This window comes from Prionailurus viverrinus, chromosome D1 (assembly GCF_022837055.1).
Source record: "Prionailurus viverrinus isolate Anna chromosome D1, UM_Priviv_1.0, whole genome shotgun sequence".
In the NCBI taxonomy this organism is placed as follows: domain Eukaryota; kingdom Metazoa; phylum Chordata; class Mammalia; order Carnivora; family Felidae; genus Prionailurus; species Prionailurus viverrinus.
Window position 1 is genome coordinate 44,410,509 of NC_062570.1, and position 24,619 is coordinate 44,435,127.

Sequence of the window (24,619 nt, forward strand, 5' to 3'; positions counted from 1 at the left end):
TTATTGTCATAATGTAATGTGATTTGCATTTAAAACACTCAGCACAATATCTAGCACCTAGGTAACAGTGGGCTCAGTGGGAAGAGAGCAGTGATCAACTCGTTCTCCAGTAGGTGTGAAAATGGAGAGTAGAAGTGTGGTTCCTATGGGTGGTTCTAAATCAGAAGATTTTTACACTATGATTGGGTGTCCTATCTGATGGATCATTATCTAATTATGTGATATGCCTTATCTTTGACACCTGAGCTGAGCATGAGATTGCTGGGAACACAAACAAGATATCTTCTTACTTTCTTCCCATTAGTTGCTTTCTACCCTGCCTGCTTTCCACCCTTTCCACCCTCCTGTTTCTACCCTGCTTTCCACCTTCCTCATCCTAGAGAGAAGAATATGATAGGTAAATTATGTCTTGTACTAGTGAATATATATAACTGGGTCTTGGAGCAAGAACCAGGAAGTGGGGAGGTGACATGAGAGGAGGTTGATTTGTAGCATTATGAGAAGATGGGAAGAAGTGCATATACTGGGCTCAGGTAAGCTGATATGAGGCTGACACCTGCACTCCACTGATTACAGGGAATTATTTTTTTCTTATGTATATAGAAATACTCACTGCTAGCAGATTTATGGGATCAAAAGGTGGAACATAAAAGTAATCACTAGTGTTTCCTATGAGCCAGTGTGTAAGATGCTTTGCAAGTGCTAGCTCATATAATCCTCCCCAAACCCTGTGAAATAGGTGTGTAAGATGTTTTCTAAGTGCAAACAAAAAAAAATTAAGAAATAGAAGTGTTCCTGCAATTCTGTCATTCACAGTTACAAGGATCTTTGGTATCCAAAATGATTATGGGTAGAATTGTCCTTATTATCCAGAAGGAGGACAAGGAAAAAAATAGAATTAAAAATCAGACTCCTGGAAAGTTATGGTTGTTATGTAGTAGACCTGACTATGGGACACATGCACCTCTCAAACTACCCATGCTTCATTGTTTTCCATTGTATTTGCTTTTACTCTTGTTTCTTCTCAAACATGCATACCTACATACATTCTCTCTTTTTTTCTTATTGAAGTGGTTTCTAGGAGCCTGCAGATATTTAAATACTTAGAGAACATCTGGGGTGATAACAGTCATAAAGTTATAATTATAGATGGGCAATCAGAAAAAGACCCACTATTTAATGCTGTATTGTTTACAGGATTTTAAAGACTCAGAGATGACTCTAATGAATAAATTGTTCGAATATAAGTCCATCACCTTGAGTTTCATTTGAAGGTATCTACAAATTACTGTAAGGGATGGTTATACCTCGCTAAATCTAACAGACAGCGTCCATGTTTTTACTATGTGTAAAGATGCCTTCACTCCATTTTGAAAGTGTGGAAACAGATACAATATTTAGAAAATAATTAATTTGGGTCCTAATCAGCATATTAATTTAGAGTCCAGACTTCGGAATCAGGCAGACTTTAGTTTCAGTCCTGGCTTTGCCACAGTCTCACACAATGATCCTGGGCAAATGGCTTAATGTCTCAAACAATAATGTCAGTAAAGGGCCTGACACCTTGCCTGACATACATAGTGAGTGGTCCATAAGTGAGTACACCCATTATCACTATTGGTATTTTTTTCTGAAACCTGTTAGAACGCCAACAGGTCAGTCTTGGACCATTTGAATTGACATTTTAATTATTTTGGCATTATTTTAATAAAGGCACCCTTTCCTTGTAACATGGTGAAACTTAGAATTTTCCAATATACAGAGCATAAAAAGGTACAGCTTCATTTTTAATAGGGATAATCTTAAATGAGAAAATACATGCAAAGTCACAGGGAAGTGTCTGGAAAAATGATAGACACTTAGTAAAAGTTAGCCATCACTGTTAATACTACCACTGCTACTACTAATAATAATACAAAAACAATTAATGTTTTCTTATTATAAGTTCATTTTGATTTGGGGAACCTGGGTGGCTGAGTCAGTTAAGCGTCTGACTCTTGATTTCTGTTCAGGTCATGATCTCACACTTTGTGGGTTCAAGTCCCACGTCAGGCTCCCCACGTGGTGAGGGGGTCTCTCTTCTCTCTTTGCCCTTCCCCTGCTCTCTCTCTCTTTCTCTCTCTCTTTCTCTCTCTCTCTCTCTCTCTCTCTCTCCCAAAAGCAATACTTTAAAAAAAGAAATTCATTTTTTCTTAAATAATTTTAGAAAGAATTTAGATCTAATAATATATGTTTTCAAAAACATGTGATTCAAGGAAAAATCTGTAAAAATCTAAATAAATAAAAATAATTCCATGGGGTGCCTGGGTGGCTCAGTCAGTTAAGTGTCCAACTCTTGATTTTGACTCGGGTCATGATCTCACAGTTCGTGGGTTCGAGGCTTGTATCAAGTTCTGTGCTGACAGCATGGACTCTGCTTGGGATTCTCTCTCTCTCTACCTCTCCTGCTCATACTCTAAATCTCTCTCTCCAAATAAATAAATAAACATTAAAATGCTTTAAAAATAAATAAAAACTAATTTTGTGAATCGCAATATTTTTTCAATGCATAATGCAACATTTTTATCCAAGAGGGATAGCATATAAGAAAGGCTTGGAAACACATGTATAAATCCAGTATTGTGTTAATGTGATTCTCAGGCTCCTGCTGTCATGCAGCCACATTGTTGGCAGCTAAGAGTGTCCCTAATTCCTCTACTCAGCATGGGATCTCAGTTTTGTGGGCTTGTCAGTTTCAACAGGTGCCACTGAACTGAAAAGCAACTAGACCCAGTTCTATTAGAACCCCATGCCTGGGTTGTTCTATGGTCAGCACCTCGAAGGTTCCCCTCTGTGTTCACACTTCGCAGGAATGCAGGGACCCTTCTGGAAGTCACTGAGCAGCAGAACAAGCTCACTGCTTGCCTGACAAATGGGCCTGGTTGGAAGCAACCAGGGGACCATCTGTGAGAATAAAATGTAGTTGTGATGGCCAGAATCACAGCCAGGAAAATCCAACCTGCTTGAAAATGCCAAGCAAAGGGCTGTACCACACCTTTGCTTCACAGAACTGTATATCTAACATAATTCATGCACAAAAGTATAGATATAGGCATAATTATAAATAGACTGGCTTGAATTCTGCATAAATCTGTAAACAAATGAAAGCTTCATGGCTACATAATAAGTGTGTGTGTGTGTGTAGCTTCTGAGGTTCATCTCCATTTATGTAATGTTTTCATTTCTCTGCTGCTGATGCTCAGACCACATTCTGGTACTTTTTAGATTATCAGTGAACAGTACTGATAATCAAAGAGATATATCTTAAAGGTGTTGAATTTTCTCTTCCTCTCATGCTTCCTTTCTTAGTGACTCCTTCCCCTGTGTGCTTTGCAAAATAAGCTTTGCACAAAAGGTTACATCAAAAGAAAATATAGAGCACAGTAGCTTGGTTGTTTCTGTTCTGTCCCATTTGTTTGTTTCTCCAGCTCTGAAGCCATACATACAGCTACTCAGAAAGATTGGAATAATCCTGAAGTGATTCCAAAAAGTTTTAAGACTTAATAGTAAAACAAAAAATTTCTGTGTTGTGATGACTACCTAAATATAATGTGTGAGTGGATCAAAGGATGCTGCAAATGTGCCTGTCTCTTGAAAGGTGCTCATTGGTAATGGAAGTTAAATTTGGACAGTTTATTTTGATCACTTTTTCTATGTCTCTAATAACTCACTGATATATAGCTATATATCTCCTACATATGTAGATATCCCCAAATGCAAACTAATACTTGACAACATTCATGGATTTATGTATGTACTCTCAAAGATACTGCCTGAATTAACTCTCCTGGCAATAAAAATTCTATGACATTAGCAATATTATTATCTCCATTTTCAAGATGAGCAAAGTGACTCACAGAGAACATATTTTCCCAGTATACAACTGGAAAGTAGCTTGGTCAACCTTATCAGGATAGACCAAGAAAAGAATTCTCAAACCATAACTAGTCTAAACCATGCTCACAACCACCTATAGGTTAAAATGTTTAGTTAAATTAAAACTTTTTTTAAAATTTTTTTAATGGTTATTTTATTTTGTGAGACAGAGAAAGACAGAATGTGAGCAGGAGAGGAGCAGAGAGAGAGGGAAACACGAAATCCAAAGCAGGCTCCAGGCTCTGAGCTGTCAGCACTGATGCAGGACTCGAACCCACAAACTGTGAGATCATGACCTGAGCTGAAGCCAGACACCCAACTGACTGAGCCACCCAGGCGCCCCTAAATTAAAACTTTTAAAAAAAATAAAAATAGAGAAGACATTCAGTACTTTTTCTAGTATTTTGAAAATTTGCAAAGATTTCCCAATAGAATTATTAGAGGAAATCCTTGATTAGAAAAAGCACCATAGTAGAGCGGAGAAGTAGCCTGGCATAATGTTTAAGAGCATTCCAGCAGAGAAGTCAACTGTTAAAATATAACTACACAATTATTATCATTATAAGTGCTACCAACAACAACAACAACAACAACAACAATAAGGCCTTAAGGGACTATTTAAAGATGATCTTCATCATCTCCTTTATTTCTGAAGGAAAAGATTCTGCAGGAGAAATGAGACCTGAGTTATACTTTGCTAGGGAAAGGAGATGTGGGAGAACGTTCTATGCATAGGGAGTGGCATCATATTTTCTAGGAAATGAAAGAAGCCACAGTGGCTAGAGCATGGAGAACAAGAGGGAAATGTAGCCCAGTCCAGAAAAAGTGATGGGGGTCATGTCTAGGGTGGTTGTCGTGCTAAAGAAGAGGGAGATAATGCAAGAGACATCATGGAGTTGGCATTAATGGCCTTCATAATAGTGTTGATGTGTGATGTAAAAAAAAAAAAAGATTGATTTGTGGAGTGCCTCGGTGGCTCAGTCGCTTAGACTTACAACTCTTGGTCTCAACTCAGGTCAGTGTCTCACAGTCATGAATTTAAGCCCCACATCCACATGTGTGGACGTAGAGCCTTCAAAAAAAAAAAAGAAAGAAAAAAAAGAAAAGAGAAAAGAAAAGACAAAGATTGACTTGAAGCAGATGAGCTGTGGCTTCTGCTGTTTGGTGACTAAGAACCCAAATAAGGCAGGCTTTTTGCTGCATTGTAGAAGTTAGGAGGAAGAGAAGTTTCAAGGGTGATGAACCTCTTTCAGATCTGTATGTGTGGGTAGGCATGAGTGTGGGTGTGCAAGGATATTAATTTCTTTAATTCTGAAATTAGAAATCTCTGATGTCATTTCCTCTTTCTCTTGCAAAAGCACAGAGCACAATCCTGTTATTGAAATCCTCAGATAATTGGGATTTTCTAAAAAGCAGAGAAATTGAACACCAATCCAAACTCAAAACAGTGTTCTCGTTTTCCTTAGCCTCTGTTGCAATGTGATCTTTTATACCCAACAGAACCTGATATATTTAAGACACCAGAGAACAAAATACGGTATGTTGGTTTTCTTTAGAACAAATGCCATCATGAGGCTGGCTTCAGCCAGATGAAGAATGAAGGGATTTCAATTGCCTACCCCTTCCCAAATTGCTATGAAAGGCTAAACTGCCCTTACAGGGTTCCCATTTATAGCTCCAGCAGCTTAGCCGGACACATCTTCACCTATGCAGGAGGCAGTTGAGAATGGTGGATATCACAGGCTTTGATTGAAGATCCGATTTAAATCCCATGCCTACCACTCTCTTACTAGTCTGGTTTCTTAAGCAAATTGCTCTCTGAGCATCCGATTCTCCATCTGTAAAAGACTTTAATGAGAATTAAACTAATAAGTGATACAAGTTATTTATTATACAAAGTGAAGCCTTGGTCTAGATAGAGTAAGCACTTGATAAATGGTAGCTCATTTTATTTAACCCAGAAGAGCTGCATGCCAAGATCTTGCTTCAGTAGAGAGCAGTGAATTATTATGTAAAGTATATTTAAAGTTCATGAAACTGAAGTGAAGACATCCTGATACATAATTTGAAACAGCTTTTCTTCCTAATTTAACAGAGGAACACTTTTGTTTAAAAATACCCAGCTGAACTAAGAACAAGACCTTGAATTGGTGAGATAAGTTCTCTGAGCCATAGTTTCTTCCTTTATCGAAAAATCAAATTAGACTAGGTGATTGCTGCCCAGTAGAAATAGAATATAAGAGAAATACAGTATGAGTCACACATACAATTTTAAATTTTCTAATGGCAACACAAAAAAAGTGAAAAGGAGCAGGTGAAAATTTTAAATTATATTTTATTTAATCTAAAATACTTAAAACATTACCATTTCAACATGTAACAAATATAAAAATTCTTGAGCTAATTTGCTTTCTCTTTCTTGGTACGAAGTATTAAAAATCATGAGTGTGTTTTACACTTTAGTCCATCTTAATTCAGACCAGCCACATGTCACGTGACTAGGGGTTGTCACTCTGGACATCCTGGAGCTGGAGGGTCTATAATGATCTTTCCATATCTAATATTCTGTGGTATGAACTATATATTTAGTCATTTGTTTTCCTTTTTATTTTTCTTCCAAGTTGTGACTTAAATTCCAATTAGTTAACACACTGTGCAATATTAGTTTCATGTGTAGGATTTAGTGATTCATGTATACAATACCCAATGCTAATCACAAGTGTCCTGCTTAATACCCATCACCCGTTTAACCCATCCCCCTGCCCACATCCCCTCCAGCAACCCTCAGTTTATTCTCTGTAGTTAAGAGTCTGGTTTATGCTTTGCCTCTCTCTCTCTCTCTCTCTCTCTCTCTCTCTCTCTCTCTCTCTCTCTTTTTTCCCCTCTGTTCATCTCTTTTGTTTCTTAAATTCCACATTTATTTTTCTGTTTTTATTGAATGTTATTTTTCATGAGCACATGGGTTTACCATGTAGTGAGAGATGAATTTCTGATTTAACTGAGTTAAAAATGAGAAAAGGACATTTAAATTGCTTAGCAACTGCTGAGTGGCAATATGGTCATATTTGTCCAGGAATCCATTCTGAGGCTAAGTGACAAATGTCCCTCTGTTATTCTTTTTGGAACTGAATATATTATCAAATGATTATGTTTAAATTAAACTCTGCCAAATTCTACTAATACATGTGCTGTAAATGATTTAAATTATTAAGTGCCCCAGAATTGTAACCCTTATCAATTTCTGTCAAGAATACATTCTCTGCTGGAAGCGTATTCCTGTTACTCCTCTTGTGTGATAAAATTCTGTTCAGTTTTAGTGACACATACTATCAATCACAAAGTAATAAAACAAATATATAACCAAGCCAACAAAATTTCTGATTTCTGCATCATTAAAACAGAAACTATATGCACGCTTCATCAAGTAATTAAGAGCAAGTATTTTTTTCAATAGATTTCTTTATGAATACGCTTTATTTTTTAGAAGTTTTAGATTTACAAAAATGTTGAGCAGATAGTACAGAGTTTCCTCTTACCTCTAAAACAAGCACATAAGCATATTTCCCCTGTTTTTAACATCTTAAATAATACATTAAAAATATTCATATGGTATATTTGTTAAAATTAATGAAAAATATTGATACACCATTAAGTAAAGTCCATACTTCATTAAGATTTCCTTAGTTTTTACTTGATGTCCTTTTTCTGTTCTTCTGTCCCATCCAGAATACCACATTACATTTAGTCATGTCTTCTTAGGCTCCTCAGGACTGTGACAGTTTCCTATTCTTTCTTTGTTTTTGATGACCTTGAGAATTTTGATAAGCACTGGTCAAGTGTTTTATAGAATGTTTCCAAATTGAGATTTGTCTGATGTTCTCTTCATGGTCAACTGGGGTTAAAGGTTGTTGGAAGTTAGATCACAGAGGTAAGGTGAAATTTTAATCACATCATTTTAAGGGTCATCAGTGTCTATTTTGTTGTTTTGTGAGAGCTTTCTAACTTTATAAGAGTACTACAAGATACTCTAGGGTCATCTTCTATATTTTTTGCACCTAGAATTAACCAGGTCTTCAAGCCGTACTGATTACTTTAATTGATCAAGATCTGGATGCTAGGTATTGTACTGAGCCCTTTCAGCTTCCAGAGCAAAGGTCTGTGTGAACACTAACCCATGTATACACATATCCATAAATATTTCTGAATGTAACAGTCTGCATCTATGTTAAATTGAACATGACTTCTCCATGTCTCTAGTTCTATTCTATTATCACGTGTATTACTTGCTTATCTGTAAAATCCCACTTTAACGGTGAGAAAGTTGGCTCCCACTATCTGCTGCTATCCATTTATTTAACTATGCAATTGAGGGATACTTATGTGTCAGTCATCATGCTTAAGCCATATGCCTATGGGAAACAACATTTATTACAGTACAGAACTTATGTACAGTTTCTTTTCCTTTATAGACTCTATTTATTCCAAAGATACTTAGGCTTGCACCTCCTTCAGTGAGCTTTTTTCATGCATTTTTGTTGTTTTGTTTGTTTTTATTTTTATATTTTGTTTGTTTCATACATTTTTAATATAGTCAGATACTCTTGTTATAGTCTGCATTCTTTCCTGGTATCTCCAAAATCCTAAATGATTTTTTAAAATTTGTGTACATTAAAATTCACCCTTTATGTTACAAATTTACATAGGTTTTGACAAATGCTTAGTTGCATGTATCTACCAATATACTATCGTACACGATAGTTTCACTGTCCTAACAATTCCCTGTGCTTCATATATTCATTTCTCTTTGCTTCCCAAACAACCACTGGCAACCACTATATATTTGGGCATCTCTATATTTTTGCCTTTTTCATAATGTAATAGAACTGCAATCACACAATATTTAGCATTTCGGACTAACTTTGTTCACTTAGCAATATTCATTTAATGTTCTTCCATGCCTTTCCATGGTTTGATAGCTCCATTATTTTTTAACCATTGAATGATATTCCATTGTATGGATGTACCACAGTTTATTTAGCAATTATTCTCTCTGCATTATTCTCCTAATGCAGACTATCATGGTTGCTTCTCATTTTGGGATGTTATTAAAGTCGCTATAAACATTTGGGTGCAGGTTTTGATGTGGATATTAGTTCTCAGCTCAATTAGCAACATACCTAGGAGTAAAACTGGTGGATCATATGGATAGCATTGTAAAAAACTGCCAAACTTTCTTCCAGAGTGTACTGTTTTACATTCCCACCAGAAATAAAAGTTCCTGTTGCTCTAAATCCTCATCAGCAGTTAGTATTGTCAGTCTTTTGAATTTTAGCCATTCTAATAGGGTATCTGGTGGTATTCTCATTGTTTTAATTTACAATTCCCCAATGAGAAATGATGTTGAGCATCTTTTCTTATGCTTAGTTTCCATCTGTATATCTTCTTTGGTGAGATGTCTGCTCAAATCTTTTACCCAGTTTTTAATTGGATTGTTTTCTTGTTGTTAACTTTTAAAGTTCTTTATTTTGGATAGAAATATTATTATCACATATGTGTTTTTCAGTTATTATTTTCCCAGTATATAGTTTGTCTCTTCATTCTCTTAGCAGTATTGTTCTCAGATTAGTTTTTAATTTTAATAAAGGTGAATTTATTTTCTTTTCTTTTGTCCGTGGATCTTGTTTTTGGTGTCATAACTAAAACCTCAGTGCCAAGTCCAAGGTTACTTAGATTTTCTCCTATGTTAATCTTCTAAAAGTTTTATAGTTTTGCATTTTACATTTACATTGTTTTGCATTTAGCATTTGCACTTTACATAACCCATTTTGAGTTAACTTTTGTGAAAGGTGTTAAGGTCTGTGTCTATATTCATTTTTCTTTTCTTTTCTTTTTTTTTTTTTTAGAGAAAGCATGAGCAGGGGAGAGGGGTAGAGAGAGGGAGAATCCTAAGCAGCCTCCATGCTCAGCACTCAACCCGTGGCAGAGCTTGATCCCATAAGCCTGGGATCATGACCTGGCCCAAAATCAAGAGTCGGACACTCAGCTAACTGAACCACCCAGGCACCCCTATATTCGTTTTTTTTTTAAATGGATGTCCAATTCTTCCAGTACCATTTCTTCCAGTACCAGAGAATGAAAAGATTCTCTTCTGACACATGAAAAGATGCTCAATATCACTTATCATCAAGGAAATACAAATCAAAACCACATGACATATCATCTCATACCTGTCAGAATGGCTAAAATGAACTCAGGCAACAACAGATGTTGGTGAAGCTGTGGAGAAATGCACACTACACTGCTGATGGGAATGCAAACTGGTGCAGTCACTCTGGAAAACAGTATGGAGGCTCTTCACAAAATTAAAACTAGATCTACCCTATGACCTGGCAATTGCACTACTATGTATTTATCCAAAAGATAAAAATGCTGATTTGAATGGGCACGTATACCCCAATGTTTATAGCAGCACTATTGACAATAACCAAAATATGGAAAGAGCCCAGGTGTTCATCAACTGACAAATGGATAAAGAAGATATGATACACACACACACACACACACACACACACACACCCCTTATATATTGGCTATTGTTGGTACACACACACACACACACACACACACACACACACACACACTGGAATATTAGTTGACAATCAAAAAGAATGAAATCTTGCCACTTGCAACAATGTGGATGGAACTAGAGTGTATTATGCTAAGCGAAATAAGTCAGTCAGAGAAAGACAAATATCATACAACTTCACTCATATGTGGAATTTAAGAAACACAATAGATGAACATAGGGGAATGGAGACAAAAGTAAGATAAAAACAGACAGGAAGACAAACTATAAGAGACTCTTAAATACAGAGAACAAACTGGGTTGCTGGAGAAGTGTTTAGGGGGGCGATGGGCTAAATGGGTAATGGGCATTAAGGAGGGCACTTGTTGGGGTGAGGACTGGGTGTTATATGTAAGTGATGAATCACTAAATTCTATTCCTGAAATCATTGTTACACTGTATGTCAACTAACTTGGATTTAAATAAAAAATAAAAATAAAAGAAAAAGAGAGAAAAGACTCTCTTCTCTCCCCTGAATCACCTTTTCTCTTTATCAAAGCTAAATTAACTATATTTGTATGGGTTTAGTTCTAGCTCTCTACTCTGTTTCACTGATCTATGTGTCCATTTTTCACCCATAATATGCTCTTTTCATTACTGTAGCTTTATAGGAAGTCTTGAAGATGGATAATGCTTATCCTCCAACTTTATTCTTCTTCTTCACTATTGTGTTGGATATTCTGGGTCTATTTGCTCTTCTTGTCCTACTGTACTCACCAGGACTTCCAGTGTGGAGTTAAATAGGGGTGATTAGAGAGGGGCATCTCTACCTTGTTTCTAATCTTAGGTGGAAAGTACCCAGTTTCTCATCATTAAGTATAATATCAGAAGTAGGTCTTTTATAGATATTCTTTATCAAGTTGAGAAGATTTCCCTGTAGTTTTTTGATATTTTTAAAATCATAAATAGGTATGGATTTTGTCAAATGCTTTTTCTGCATCAACTGATATGATGACATGATTTTTCTTCCTTAGAATGGAAGGAATGTAATGTGATATGATGGATTATAGCACCTGATTTCCAAATGTTGGACCAGTTTTGCATACATGGAAATGATCTGTCTGGGTAATTGCTTTTTTTTGGAAGGTTATTAAGTATTGATTCCATTTCTTTCATACTGTAGTCATAAACCTATTCAGATTATTTACTTCTTCCTGTGTGAGTTTTGGTAGTTTTTACCTTTTAAGGAGTTGTTACACTTCACCTAAGTTATCAAATTTGTAGACAGAGCTATTCATAATGTTTCCTTATTATCTTTTAATAACCATCGTGTCAGGAATTATTTTACCTCTTTCATTTTTGATATTAGTAAATTGTGTCTTCTCTGTTTGGTCAACTTGACTAGAGGTTTATAATTTTAAATAATCTTTCCAAAACTCTGCTTTTAGTTTAATTTATTTTCTCTATTGATTTCTTATTTTTAATTTCATTGATGCATGCTGAAATGTTATTACTTCCTCTCTTCTTCTTCTTTTTTGATTCAAATTGCTCTTCTTTTTTTGGTTTTCTAAGGTGAAACCTTAGATTATTAATTTTAAATATTTTTTCACTCCAGTGTATACATTCAGTGCTATAAATTTCCCTCTACTGCTTTTGCTGCATTGTACAAAATTTTGATGTTTCATTTTTATTTTCATTTGGTTAAAAATACATTTTTTAGTTTCCCTAACACTTCTTCTTGGACATATGTGTGGAAAACATCTAACACTCTACTGTAGCATACATCAATACTCTTGCAAAGAGTTTTGCGGTCTTAGCTTCTCATTGTCAGGAATTGGGAAGCCAAGTTGGCAGTCTATGGGTTCAATGAGAAATAGAAAAATGAATGCAAATAGTATTTTATTATTAAAAATACTAAAGAGCATTTCTAACTTTGTGGAATCAGTTTTATACTTATGTGGATTTACTATCTGAAACACATTAATCTAAGTAAAAAGTGTATAACTTTTAATAATTCTACTTCAATTGGATAATCTCTGTACTTAAAAATTCCAAAAAGAGATAAGGTGTAAAGTGTTTGATTGATAGAATTTGCATTTTTATGGCTGCATTTCTTGACTTTATTATAGTTTTTAAAGTTTTTTATTGGTAACAGGAAACTATAATTCTTCGTTCTCAAATGCTTGCATGCAATATATTTTTTCTGTTTGCAGTTAGCTTTGATGTGTGAATATGTAGAAAATTGTTATTCTAGCCATATTAATAGACATCCTCTTTGGCTGAAATAAGAGATTAGGAATTCTGAAAATCTGTCACCTTCAAACCAATTAGTATGAAGAAGGCAGGAGAAAATCAACTTATACATTGGAAAAATATGTAGGCTTAATCTTTGTTTGTTTGTTTTTTGTCTCTAAATGCAAGGGGTGCAAACAAAATCCAGTTTCATCCCAAGAAAGTAAATTGTTTATTATTGACACCATCATCATCACAGTTAGCATTTATTGAGCATTTGCAATATGCCATTGCCTCATTTAACCCTCAAAGCAACCCAGTGAGATGGGTATTAATGTTCTTTCCCTTTCACAGGTGAGCAAGTTGAGACTTAGTGAGGTTAAATATTTAGTCTGAGTTCATGAAGCCTTCAAGTGAGTCAAAATTTGAATCTAGGCCATCTGATCCATCATATAATAGAGTATTTGATTAAGAGTCAGAGAAACCAGTAAAATACCATGAAATCAAAATAAGATGTCTTTTTTCAACATAAGGAATGTAACAAAAAATCGTACAAGACAAGATAGGAACTAGTATTGGAAATAGCAAGAAAGGACACGTTTGCTTATATATAATATTTAGGGATTCATTCAGTAAACATTTATGACAGATACTATGCTAGAAGCACACTGAACAAAGGTGCCTTAAATATCATTTCTGTTGTTAAGCTGCTTATTGCCTAATATTAAGAAAAGGTAAATTAAAACTGGGGAGGAAGTACTTTATGATTTTTTAGAAGTCATTATGGAAGCCTATGAATGTCTCAGAGAAAGCACTCTGAGTGGTGGGAGTGACAGCAATGAGGCTGCCAGAGGGGTGGTAACTGAGTTTAGGTATTTGTTGGACATGCTAAAGAGGAGTGGAGGAAATCCCAGGATTATCAAATTCACAGCAAAGGCTCGAACTGAAGACAACTATTATGGCCAACATTTACTGAGTGCTTACTATATACCAGGCACTCAGCAAAGGGTTATTTCTTCTAATTCTCAAACAATTCTTTGAGATAGGTACTCTTATTATATTCGTTTTACAGATGAAGGGACTGAGGCACAGAAATGCTAAATAATTTGCCCAAAGTCACACAGGTAGTAAATGGAAAAACCCAAACTTGTTTAACATAAACAGTGTAATGACAGAGACTTACCACTGGATCATGCTGTCTCCATAGAAAATGGAGATCAAAGGTTAACTGAAGTGCTAGAATCAAATCTAGAATAAGAGTTCATATAGGAGTGCATATCACAAAGTAGAAAGCCAAATCACAATAGTCAATTCAAATTTAGGAGAATTAATTCAGAGAACAGAGAATAAGGCAAAGTGGCTTATCCTAAGTCATCTAGAAAATACAGGCAGGAAACTCTTTCCTATAAAAGAATCAGAATCAGAGAAGCTTCTTGGCCAAGAGTCCCTGTCTGGCTAACCTTGGCCACATTGTTAATAATCCTTATCTTACCATACCAGAAACATCCTTACATTTCACAATAAAAACTAGTTTCAATTTTTGAATTTCAGTGTTGAAATAAGTATTAAATAATATTTTAAATGATTCTTAATAATTTATTAGGTGTGACTATGATATTGTGAAATATATACATATATTTTAAATATCTGTTGGAAAGAAATACTAATGTGTTTACAGGTGAAATGCCCGGATGTCAACCTTTAACTCTAAAATACTAAAATGACCAAGATTTAGCTGTAAAATACTACAATGTCTGTTTCTAAAAGATAGACAGACAGATGGGGAGAGAGAGAAGGAGACAGAGGTAGTTTAAGGTGGGTCAAGATGACTGGCAAAATTTTGAAGAGAAGTGAATCCAAATGATGGATTAATGGGAGTCCTTCTTTGCATGTGTTTGAAACTTCCTACAGTAAAAAGTTAAAAAGAAAAGTTTCATTTCAAAGTTTTATGTTTGTTTATTGATGTTTATTGATGTTTATTGTTGATATTTATTGAGAATGGGTAACTTTATCTTAGACAGTAGGTATCTGCTCAGTAGTCTCCAGTTCAACAAGGTAACTTGAAATGACGTCTTATTTAACAGTATTATTAAAGCTCATTAGACACATCAAATATTGTAACCAAGAATACCCATTTTTAAATCAAGACTTGAAAACAAAATACAGTTATTTTTATGATATTTGAATATATTTGAGGTTAAATTATATAGCATTTTTGTAAGACTAAAGAAGAAAAGGAAAAAAATTATTTCCTTAGAATAGTCTGCTTCTAATCTTGGGGAAATCAAAATAAGAACATAATCTTTCAAATCACTTAATTCACGGAAGTTTCTCTTCAAGCTTGTCTCTCAAAATGAATTCAATTTATTCTGAATTTAGCTCTATTCCTAAATTTTATTAGTCCTTGCCCTTGGACCACTGATTGATGCCATTTGTCTACTTAGAGTTTTCCATTTTGGTCTCATTAGTAAAGGAAGATCTATCTGCTCTTCTATATTTTGAAGTGTTTTCTTCATTTCTGTTGCCTTCCCTGGGGACCAGGGTTCACTGTTGCTGGGATTTTCTTCCAGCCAGGATTTTGGGATGTGGAATACCTGCAAAAGAGAGAAGAAATTGAAAGAAATATAATATGATTATGAGAGAGATGAGGAAATGAGATAAAGGGGACAAATCTTTTTAAACAGAATCATTTGGGAGATCCAGTCAGTTGAAGTCAGCTCCATTTCCCACCTATCCTACAAAGAAAGATAGGTTGGAGTGTCATTAGAAAGGTGGGTCCCAAGTTAAGTGGGTATTATCAAACCCTAATGGTTTAGCTATGGACACTTCCTCTAGGCCTCCTTCTTGAATGCCTCAGGCAGTTCTCAGCAAGGACAGAAACTAGCAACAACAAAAAGTCAGGGTTTGGAATGGATTCTGGGGGAACCTCTCCCCAGAGTTTGCCTTTAGCAGCCCTTTGCCAGAGCTATTGCTAATGGCATGCATTGTGTCAGTGGTATGTGAGGTAGCATCGTTCATGCTGGGGAGAATATAGAGTGGTGTCTAAGCATGCCATCTTCTTAGGGAGACAGGACTAGTACAGAAAGAAATAGTTAGAAATATGGGAAGTGTAGAAGTTTTACTGTAGAAGTTTACTGTAGAAATATTGGAAGTTAGAAATATGGGATATATAATGATGTCAATGTACAAATGAACTGTTCAGACTGAGAATTCTATGGGGTTCAGTGGAGAGTTAGGGAATGTCAAGAGATCTGAGTCATGGAGAAGCAAAAACAGGGGTGTTGGGGCCCATAGACCTGGGTATAAAATCTGACTATGCCACTTCCTGACCATGTAACCTTGTGGTGGTCATTTATACACTCTGGGATACATTGTCTTTTTTTTTTTAATCTGCAAGGTCTAATAATAATTATACTCAGGTATTAATAAAAAGTAAATTGTCTAGCAAAGAGCCAAGCATATAGCTGGTCTTCAATCAATGGGAGCCAACATTATTTGTCAGTATATTCTAGGGATTTTTTTTTATTTCTAAATTAGTATATAGGTATATGACTATTCTTGGATAACTAGGCCTTCCCCTGTACTAAAACTCAATGGTTGTCAAATGCTTGCCCTTTTTAAACATTTCCCAAGTACTGTTTTTGAGATCCTAGAAAGTGCCTCTGATAGAATTGTTATTATTCCCTGGGTCAGGAATAAACTCCTCGAAATTGGAATCCAGTCCCAGAGTGCCACTGGCTCACCAAATGGGCCAGCCGTGATTCCTTCCCATAAAGGTAGCAGGAGTGGGGACCAGCTCTACCACTTTTCTGAAGCCTTAGTTTCCTGTTAGTTTCCCAGTATGAACTGGGTCCAATGACACCTGCCTTTCAACGTTTATAAGGGGATTGAATGAGTAGGGTCTGTGAAAGGCATAGAAATGTGCACCTTTCCATGACAAGTTCTTAATAATTTTTAGTTTCTTCTCTTCCATCCCCTATTCCTGGGCATCCATTTCAGAAGCTGTAAAATGAAGGGAATGGATTTTGTAACATTTAAGGTCTCCACCAGCCAATAACTCAATGGTTGCTGAATATTTACTTATAGCAAAGGTGACCTTGTCATAAATAATGGTTTGCTGCACAGAATGTCTGGCTGTTAATGTCTCCTGTCTGTTTGTAATGCATTGCCATTAAGCCTCAGTATCATTTTTTCTTATCCTGCCTTTTTCCTTTGGCCTTTCATTAATATTCTTCACTTGGAGATATTTAATGTAAATCAAATTGCTCTCATTTGGCTTTTTACCAGGTTGAGGTAAAAATTTATTCATCTATCATCCTAGATTTATAAATTCAGAACTTAGTAAATAGGCAGTACCTGTTTAATCTCCTTTTATAATTTTACTGGCATGTTTCTCATATTAAAGTTCGTTTGACAAACCTGTAAACAGCTGCCCTGCTCACCAACCTTCAGTATCATTTTGATCTTTTCTTGAAACAGCTTTGAATTTTGCTTTTGATATTGCCTAACTAGTCAATATGAGCTTCATTACCACTGGCAATTAACTGTAATTCCTTCCAGCATGTATGGCCAAATCAGTGTGTGTGGTCAATCATCTAGCACTAATTAGAAGTATCTGCTGCTTCTGGGGCTACAATCTGCCATTTTTGGTTAGTGATTAATTGTAGAAATTGTTGTTAGGTTTCTGATATGATGCAATGTGATTTTATTTGCCTCAAATCTCTTCCAGACAGACAGGCTATTTGGTTCACTGATAATTTGGATCCTGCCAAAATGGCCCACGGCCTATCCTGAGGCTTTGTAATCATATCCCCTTTACTGTCACTGAATCCTGCAAGCCCACTCAGATTTGGAGCCCACAAAATAAGAAATAATGTCCTCGAAGAGATCACCACTGAGGGTCATTTTGGGAAAGTCCCAGGCTCTGTCATTTCCAATCATGCTGAACATATCCAGCAGTGGAGAGGTAATGTCATGGGAGGTAAAGTGTGTATGTCCCAGATGTTTGGAAACTGAGGTAAGGATAAAGATCCAACATACTAAGGTTATCAAAATATCATCTGCCCACCACTCTCCCTTCCCCCACTCTCAGGATCTTGTGCCACTAAAAAGTAAAACATAATCATGAGACCTATTGAATACCAAGATTCTGTGCCAAATAATCACCAGTTTGGGTGACTATTTTCTGTTGGGATTTTCTTCAGAGCTTTGTATATTTGCTTACCTATTGAAGTTCTACAGGGAATATGAGACAGCTCCTTAACTTTTGCTCTGAAAACCTTGGCCCTGATATCCACAGCCCCATGCAGGGGCAGATATAGAGTTCATATAAAATAGGGCTTAATGGGTGGCAATCTCATTGGAAGGAGAACCTAGGAAACTTTCTTAAAGCAATGTTTGAATAGCAAGCTTCCTTTTTTTATATAGGATATAAAATATGGATAAGATTTTGTCTTTTCTGCAGTCCTGCAGAGATGTTAAGATAGGTTTTCCAGAGGGTTCACACTTTGAAAGATTTTCTCTATATGACATTATTATGCCTCTCCTCATAGCCTTTCCACAGGAAGGAGACATCTATACATGGAGCATCACTAAGAGAGAATATCTGACTCCTCATTTCTAAGTATAGTTCTTCCTTATCTTGTAACAGGGTTATGTACCAATAAACCCATCGTAAGCTGAAAATATCATAAGTTGAAATGCATTTAATGTACCTACTGAATAGCAGTGCTTAGCCTAACCTACTTTAAACATGCTCAGAACAGTTATATTAGCCTATGGTTGGGCCAAATCATCTAACACAATGGTTACTTTATAATGAAGTACTTTATTACTTTAAAACAAAGTGTTGAATAGCTCATGTAATTTATTGAATACTGTACTGAAAGTGAGAAGCACAATGGTTGTGCAGGTACAGAATGGTTGTAAGTATGTGGGTGGTTTACCTTTGTGATCATGTGGTTAAATGGGAGGTGCAGCTCTCTGCCCCTATCCAGCATCACAAGAGGATCATCCTGCATATCACTGGCCCAGGAAGTGACTCAAAATTAGAATTACAGCTTCTAGGGGTGCCTGGGTGGCTCAGTTGGTTAAGTGTCCAACTCTTGGTGTTTCGGCTCAGGTCATGATCTCATGGTTAGTGAGACTGAGACCCACCTCAGGCTCTGAGCTGACAGCATGGAGCCTGCTTCGGATTCTCTGTCTCTCTCTCTCTCTTTGCCCTTCCCCCACTCTCTCATTTTCTCTCTCTCAAAATAAATAAATAAACACTTAAAAAAAAGAAGTGCAGTTTCGGGGCACCTGGTGGCTCAGTCGGTTAAGCATTGACTTCAGCTCAGGTCATGATCTAGCGGTTTGTGAGTTCGAGCCCCACCTCAGGCTCTCTGTTGACAGCTCTGAGGCTGGAACCTGCTTCAGATTCTGTGTCTCCCTGTTTCTCTGCCCCTACCCTGCTTTTTCTCTGTCTCTCTCTGTCTCTCAAAAATGAATAAATGCAAAAAAAATTTTTAAAAAGAAGTGTGGTTTCTATTAAATGCATATAACTGTCAAACCATTGTAAACTTGAAAAATCAGAAGTCAAACCATTGTAAGTCAGGGACCGTCTATATCCTGCTCCTTGATTAACTGGCAAATTGGAGGAGTTGGTATTACGAAGAGAAAACTGGAAGAGAAATTAGAAACCTTGGTTCCTAATTTGGCCCTACTTCAGGATCTGTCTTCTCCAGCCATCAAATTTTCGAGCTCCTTTAGTTTCCTCTTCTGGGAAATAAGGATTTTAATAATATGTTTTCTGCTTATCCCATAAAATTGGTGTGAGGATCAAATGAGATAATGGTTATGGAACTGTTTTATAAGTATTATGCAAATGTAAATAATTACTCTTATACCTTGTCTAGAATTAAAATAATCAGAGATTGAACTCTATGACCATCTAGATCTTGCACAGCTCTAATTCCTATTATTAGGGAATGAGTCACACAAGTGTCACTCAGTGCCACACTTTATGGCTATTTAAGAGTCTCAGCATCTCTGACACAACCTAACCTTACTTCCACTCTACCACAGCTGAACTTGCTACTCAGAGATGGTAGTATATGTGGTTTTTATGGTGTCCTCTTGCTAACACAGTCATCTTACTTGATGGGCCACTTTGTATTTTTAATGTGTTTGCATTTATAACAGGTGTGTGCTTCTGTGGGCACTTGTCTCAATTCCTCTGCCTTGATTATCCTCACAGCTGGATCTGTTTCCTCCTTGAAACCTTCTCTTAACCTTCCTATCCAGACACACCACCACAAAGTTGGAATGACTGTTTCCTCCCATGTGCACCGTATTCATTACTGGAGCACAGCCTCACTAGAACATGGATTCTTTGAACATGTCCTGATCATGATCTATTCCCTGAATATATTCATGGCTTATTGGAGGCACTTGATAAAGAGTGAATGCAGGGGGTGCCTGGGTGGCTCAGTTGGTTGAGTGTCCGACCTCAGCTCAAGTCACAATCTCATGTTTTGTGGGTTCAAGCCTCATGTCAGGCTCTCTGCTGTCAGCACAGAGCCTGCTTCAGATCTTCTTGCCTCCTCTCTTTCTGCCCATCCCCTTCTTCTAAATAAATAAATAAATAAACTTAAAAAAATGAATGAATGCGTGGATTTAAGAATAATTGAATGAAAGAGCCCCATCTATCTGTTCAACTATGTCCAGCTCTTAAGATATTTGCTGGCAGATGTAGTAGAAATGGCACCACTCTCAGGCCTACTGAAAGTTTAATCTAAATTGAAAGCCCCCTAGGCTTTTCCTGGCTGTGTGGTAACTGTGCTGCTATGCCTACGAAGAGCAGGGGCCTTTAAGGTTTCCAAGTTGCAACATTCCTTCCTCCTGTGCTGACCTGGTTATAGAACTGAAAGTTTGCTTCAATTCTCTGCTCTGTAGTTGGCCTGATTACCTGCCTGGTATTCAAGACCACTGATCTCACCTAGCTCTGACTAGTCCCATTTCCAGACTTGGATACTAATTCTTTTCATCATAAATATACTTTAATCACTACCATTAAACTTTTCATAAGCAATGGTTGCTGCCTAATTTTATAATTCTTGGTATTCCTTCTAGATATGGCTAATTACTTCAGGTGTATTCATTCTTCTATCCTGCACCCATGGTATACACTCCTCCTAATCAATTAAGACAGTGTGGAGAAAGATACTACCCATAGAGCATATCTGGAACATGATGAAACTATCCTGTTATATCTCCAATTGCTCTACCATTCTTGCTAGAATATACCTGTGCAGCCAGATTATCATTCTTCAGCCTCACCCTTGTGAGTAAGCTCTACCTTGTGGTCTATGCTGCTGAGATCCTAACATGCCTTGTGTACTTACTGATCTTGGCTAGAGACAAGAGAGAAAAAAAAATCCTCCTGGTTCTGACCAAGCTTTATTAGATTAAATGTTTTATTTTGATTAAAAACATGGAGTCTAGAGCCAGACTGCTTAGGTTCTGGTCCTAACTCTGTTACTTACTGGTAGAAAGACTTGGGCAAGTTATCTAAGTTTCCTGTGTCTCAATTTCCTCATCTTTAAATGAGTATATCCTCATAGTGTTACTGAGAAGATTGAGTTGAAACATGTGAAATGTTCAGAACAGTACCCTGCTACATCCTGACCATATGTATATTCCCTAAAATATATGTGCTGCTCCAAGATTTCTATTAAAAATATTAAATGAAAAAATATCTGAGTAAAAGATTACAGAAGTAAATAATGGAAGTAAATAATTAAATAAAGGTAAATGAGGGAGGGGATGGGAAGCTCTTCCTCATGGTAGAATTAAATTAGTGAGTGTAGAAAGAGTGATGACAATAGGGGAAAAAGTCATCATTTGGTAAACATCACAGCAACTATTGTTTTAGCCAATATCATCAATGGATGGTAAAATTAGTATTTTAAATAATGAGAAATACAATATTTTCATATTATGAAGGATCTCTCTACAATGCCCTCAGCTATTACAAAGGGAAAACTGATAACCTGATATTAGAGAGACATGACCAATATCATGTTAACCAAGTGATCACAATGAACACCAGTAGTGAGACATATCAATATCACATGCCTGTTGATATGACTCCTTGAAAGGGCTCAAAATAGGTTCTGTTGTATTTTTACAAAAAATGCACAATCCAAGTACACTTAGGAAGAAACATAGACAAACCCAAATTGAGTAATATTCTACAAAATAACCAACCAGTATTCTTCAGAAGTGACAAAGGTATCACAAATACAGACTAAAGATCTATCTGCCAAGATCAGTCAGCTGAGAGGTATAAGAGTGACCATGTTAGATGAGGTAAAAGTAAGGATCAGGCCATGAACTGTTGGCTGGTTTATATTATTTCAAAATTCAGTACTCAGAGAAGGAAAAGGAGTCTACAGGTAGGAGCATTGTTTTCTTAACTGTGAAATAGTTGTTCATGTTTAAATAAACCAGTAAAAATTGTAAACTCAGAAATCTTCATATTCACAGACACAGATGGTAGAAATGAGTCCTCTTATGAACAGCTATGTCACTAAGACATTTGCTACCAGCTGTTCCAAACAATAGTTGGGGCAGCTTTAAATAAAGGCTTGGAAGTGAATGAATTTTTTTTTAATGCAAATTTAAGGAAGGCAGCATGTCAAGTGCAATTTAGGTTTTGAAGACACCATTTTACTGAGGTTCTGACCATTAATTTTGTCATAGCATTTCTTAAATATCCATTTATTGCACAAACATTGAGACATAATATTTAGGTTACCAGCTTTACATTATATAATAAATCTTTTTATACTCTGTTTTGTCATGTTTTATATTTATAAAAGATTTTATAACTATGCTAAAGTACAAATAATAAAATAACAGTATAAAATATGGAAACATGAGTTTAAACATTTCAAAAACATGCCCTGTGTCTTCAGATGTTAGTAATAGTTCACAATGTTTTGGTTGAAAACTACTCTCTGGATAACTGAAGTTAAAAAAATCTATTTTTATTAGATAAAACTTTCTAACTTTCTTCATTCTGGTTTATTCATTTTCACATATATATTTCCAAGATTTTGTAATTATCAATTTTATACCCCACCTTTTTTTTAAGTAGGCTCTATGCCTAGCATGAAGCCCAACACGGGGCTTGAACTTATGACCCTGAGATCCAGACCTGAGCTGAGATCAAGAGTTGAACAGTTAACTGACTGAACCACTCAGGTGTTCCTATATCCCACTTTTTAAAATCACTTTAACACTTTTTCTGTGTGTTATGTCACTTTCTTATATTGAGAGCAAAATATTACATCATGTGCCTAAACATACCTTAATCATTCTACTATCACTGGAACTTTAGGTTATTTTTACTAATTTTTATAAACAATGCTAGAACAAATACTCTTGTGCATGTATATAGTTTTTCTAAATTAACAACAAAAAAAAACACAAGCATTCACATCTAAAGTAATATTCTAGGGGCGTTTGGGTGGCTTGGTTAGTTAAGTGTCCTGTCAGGTCACGATCTCACCATTCATGGGTTAGAGCTCCAGGTCAGGCTCTATGCTGACAGCTCAGAGCCTGTAGCCTGCTTCGGATTCTGTGTCTCCCTTTCTCTCTGCCCCTTCCCCACTCATGCTGCCTATCTCTCTCTCTCTCTCCCTCTCTCTCTCTCTCTCTCTCTCTCTCTCAAAAATAAACATTAAAAATAAATAAATAAATTAATTAATTAATTAATTAAATAAAATAAAGTAATAATCTAGTCCCTAAAAGCAAAGTTACCTTCTGTAACCGATCAAAAAATATGTGGCATTTTAGTCACTGGATTTTCATTGTTGATAATACTGTTGATTTATGTTGAAATTATTAAATTATTAAAATCGTGAATACATTTATTCTGAAGTCCAAAGATTGAAAGGAAATCTTCCAAAGATACAGAGTAAATTCATACAAAAAATAGGAAAGTGAACAAGGTTCATTCTTTTTGTGTAACCTTTCTTTCAAAACATTAAGTGTCTGGGGCACCTGGGTGGCTCAGTTGGTTAAGCGTCCGACTTCAGCTCAGGTCATGATCTCGCGGTCCGTGAATTCGAGCCCCGCGTCGGGCTCTGGGCTGATGCCTCAGAGCCTGGAGCCTGCTTCCGATTCTGTGTCTCCCTCTCTCTCTGCCCCTCCCCCGTTCATGCTCTGTCTCTTTCTGTCTCAAAAATAAATAAACGTTAAAAAAAATTAAAACAAAAACAAAAACATTAAGTGCCTAACATGAGAAACTCACCACTGCAGTCTCTTGGGCTCCAAGATGAGTAAGACCTAGTCTTGGACCTCAAGAAGGTTCCAGTCTATGGAGGAAAATGGTTGAGAACATTTATTTTTATGATGGTGGTTTCTATAATTTAATAATAATTATATATATTTGAGTATTTGGTATTAGATTATTTTTTTAATATTTTTAATGTTTTATTTATTTTTGAGAGAGAGAGAGCATGAGTGGCGGAGGAGTGGAGAGAGAGGAAGACACAGAATCCAAAGTAGGCCCCAGGCTCTGAGCAGTCAGCACAGAGCCTGATGGAGGGCTTGAACATGCGAACTGCGAGATCATGACCTGAGCTGGAGTCAGATGCTTAACCGACTGAGCCACCCAGGTGCCCCGGTATTAGATTCTTGATGTGTGATTTTAATCCTCATAATAATCATTGAGATATAAGTTAAAGTATTCCCATTTAACAGATAAGGAAACCAAGAATTAGAAAGAGCAAGTAAATAGCAAAAGGGCACTTCATAGTCGAGTTTAAAGTCTAAGTTCATGATTCTAAATTGCCTTTTATTATTGAAAAACCAGTATTGTTGCATTTTCTTTTAATTGAGGTATTAATTTCAGATGTA

The 24,619-nt window shown here is 36.2% G+C and overlaps 1 protein-coding gene across 1 annotated transcript in view; it reads left to right on the plus strand.

Annotated features, from left to right (window-relative positions):
* Positions 1–24,619, plus strand: part of GRM5 (glutamate metabotropic receptor 5) — a 507,658-nt gene that overhangs the window by 263,760 nt on the left and 219,279 nt on the right. The window lies entirely within an intron of this gene.